Source organism: Scylla paramamosain, chromosome 29 (assembly GCF_035594125.1).
Source record: "Scylla paramamosain isolate STU-SP2022 chromosome 29, ASM3559412v1, whole genome shotgun sequence".
Taxonomy (NCBI): Eukaryota; Metazoa; Arthropoda; class Malacostraca; order Decapoda; family Portunidae; genus Scylla; species Scylla paramamosain.
In genome coordinates, this window is record NC_087179.1 from 10,996,378 (window position 1) to 10,999,379 (window position 3,002).

The 3,002-nt window shown below is 44.8% G+C and overlaps 1 long non-coding RNA gene across 1 annotated transcript in view; it reads left to right on the top strand.

Annotated features, from left to right (window-relative positions):
- The first annotated feature begins 468 nt into the window (after positions 1-468).
- The window catches only part of LOC135115276 (uncharacterized), a 13,119-nt gene continuing 10,585 nt past the window's right edge, over positions 469-3,002 (top strand). The window contains exon 1 of the long non-coding RNA XR_010275928.1: positions 469-956. This is a non-coding gene — a long non-coding RNA (uncharacterized LOC135115276). The remainder of the gene's footprint in view (positions 957-3,002) is intronic.

Genomic DNA, 3,002 nt, shown 5'->3' on the forward strand with positions numbered 1-3,002 from the left:
TAGCAATAAAAAGAAGTAAATAAAAACAAAGAAGAAATGTTACCAATAGGAAGAGGAAAAAGGAAAAAAAGGGATATACAAGGAAATAATTGAGACTTGGTGTTCCCCACAGGTGTAACACAAGGTGAGGCAGGTAAGGAAACTCACCTGAGGGGAAAAAGTTCTGAGAAAATCGGTCGGTTAGTGCATGAAGAAATTACCTTTAGATTTTTTTTTTCAGATAGATCAACAGAGAAAGAGACAGACAGACAGACAGACAGACAGATAAACAGACCCATCCACCCCCACACACACACACACACACACACACACACACACACACACACACACACACACACACATGAATATACTAACTTGATAAAACAAATTTACCAGATCTCTCTCTCTCTCTCTCTCTCTCTCTCTCTCTCTCTCTCTCTCTCTCTCTCTCTCTCTCTCTCTCTCTCTCTCACCTTCCGTCTGCCTGCCTGGTTACTGTGCACTGATAAGATATCGCTTCAACTAGATCTGTCTGGCGCATGCAGACACACACTCACTCACACACACACACACACACACACACACACACACACACACACACACACACACACACGAAAACAATCATCCATAGAAACTCATCCCCCTCCCTGTCTGTCTGGCTGTCTCCACTTCCTCCTCCACCGCCACCACTACTACCTCCTCCTCCTCCTCCTCCTGCTCCTCCTCCTCTCCCGCAGACAGGAAGTAAGACTCGAGAAGGAAGAGGAGACTGACACAGGAATAAAATGAAGATAATACTACACCTTCCTCCATACCTGTCTCATTCCCCCCTCCACACCCCCTCCAGCCGCTCCACCGTGCCCGTACAGTTACCTCCTGTCAATCAGTAATCACTCTCACCTGCCCGCCCCACTAATTAGCTACGCCGGCCTCTGATTGGACGGACACACCTGGTCAGCTCTCCATTGTCCTCCTAAGTATGTTTTTTTTTTCTTCTTCTTCTTCACTTTTCGTTAAGTAATTACCTGAAAGGCTAATGCAGTGCTGGTTGAGAGGATGTGTGTGTGTGTGTGTGTGTGTGTGTGTGTGTGTGTGTGTGTGTGTGTGTGTGTGTGTGTGTGTGTGTGTGTGTGTGTGTGTGTGTGTACTAGGGTCCCTGCTGCTCAGAACAATACAATAACATGAAATAAGATGTAGGGAAAATCTTGTACCTGGAGATTTGATGAAGCAAGTGAGTAGGAATGAATAGGACAGTGAAGAACAGGAGAGTGAATGGTACTAGTGCGCTCGTGGAGTGAATGAGGAGGAGAGTGAAGGATTAGTGGAGTGAATGAGCAAGAAAATAAGGGAAGCTGCAAGAAGCCATCAGGCCTACACGTGGCAGTCCCTGTGTGAAGCATGCCAACGTATTTCCACCTATCATCCCCATTCATAAATTTGTCTAATCTTTTAAACCTCCCTAATGACTCACCACTAACAACCCGATTAATTATTATTGAGAGAGAGAGAGAGAGAGAGAGAGAGAGAGAGAGAGAGAGAGAGAGAGAGAGAGAGAGAGAGAGAGAGAGAGAGAGAGAGAGAGAGAGAGAGAGAGATATGTAGATAATCTTATTTTCTTTAGTTTATATATATATATATATATATATATATATATATATATATATATATATATATATATATATATATATATATATATATATATATATATATATATATATATATACTACCTGTTTATTATCTATCTGTCTATTTGTTTATATATCTTCCTTTTACCTGTCTGCTATGGCTACCTGTCTGTCTGTCTGTCTGTCTGTCTGTCTGTCTGTCTGTCTGTCTGTCTATTTTTTTGTGTGCTTCTGTTCATATAAGTGTTTCTATCTGCATATAATGTTATCTTTAGACTTATATATGTCAATAACTTTTGTTTCCATATAGCACTCTCTCTCTCTCTCTCTCTCTCTCTCTCTCTCTCTCTCTCTCTCTCTCTCTCTCTGGAAAGATGTATAAAGGCGTGTACGTATAGACGATATGTAGACTTGGGTGCATGTGTACTCGTGTGTGTGTGTGTGTGTGTGTGTGTGTGTGTGTGTGTGTGTGTGTGTGTGTGTGTGTGTGTGTGTGTGTGTGTGTGTGTGTGTGTGTGTGTGTGTGTGTGTGTGTACGTGATCGACGGGTGAATCATAAATATTTGCATGATAAATATAATAAAGAAAAATAAATAAATGCTGAAGCTACACATACATCCGGTAGAAACAAACAAACACACACACACACACACACACACACACACACACACACACACACACACACACACACAGTTAGCCAGCCAGCCAGCCAGCCAGGCAGTCAGGCAGGCAGGCAGGCAGGCAGGCAGTCAGGCAGCAAACCAGACAGCCAGACAGACAGCGAAATACAAAGCAAATCTATATATAATGAAAGAGACTGAAGAACTGTGAAACGAATATGTTCTCACTCCAAGCAGACACCACCACCACCACCGCCACCACCACCACCACCACCATGCACTCACAGTTGCCACATCCCCACCACACCCCTACTCACCACCACATCATCCACCAAACTACACTAACCTACACATTTAACTTCCATCTCAGTTTCCGCGTACTGGTGTTGAGTGGCGTGTGGTGGTGAGTGGGTGGTGAGGTGTGGGTGATGAAGGTGGATGAGGTGGAGGTACACGTGGCATATGAGCGCTGGTTCTCCACTTGGTATCACGCAGCTCAGTCTCGATGTGGTGGTGGTGGTGGTGTCGGTGGTGGTGGTGGTGGTGGCGGAGCATCACCTACCAGCATTACAAAATATCGGTAGTTGAATAAGATGATTTGTCCATAAGGAGGTTGTGTCATCACCCCCACCACCACCACCACCCACCCCCAGCGCCCTCACCACCACCACCACCACCGCGAGTCACCACCACTACCGTTACCACCACTGTCATCACCATCGTCACGCCTACTAGTATTATCACCACCAACCACTGTCATCACCAACATTACGACTGC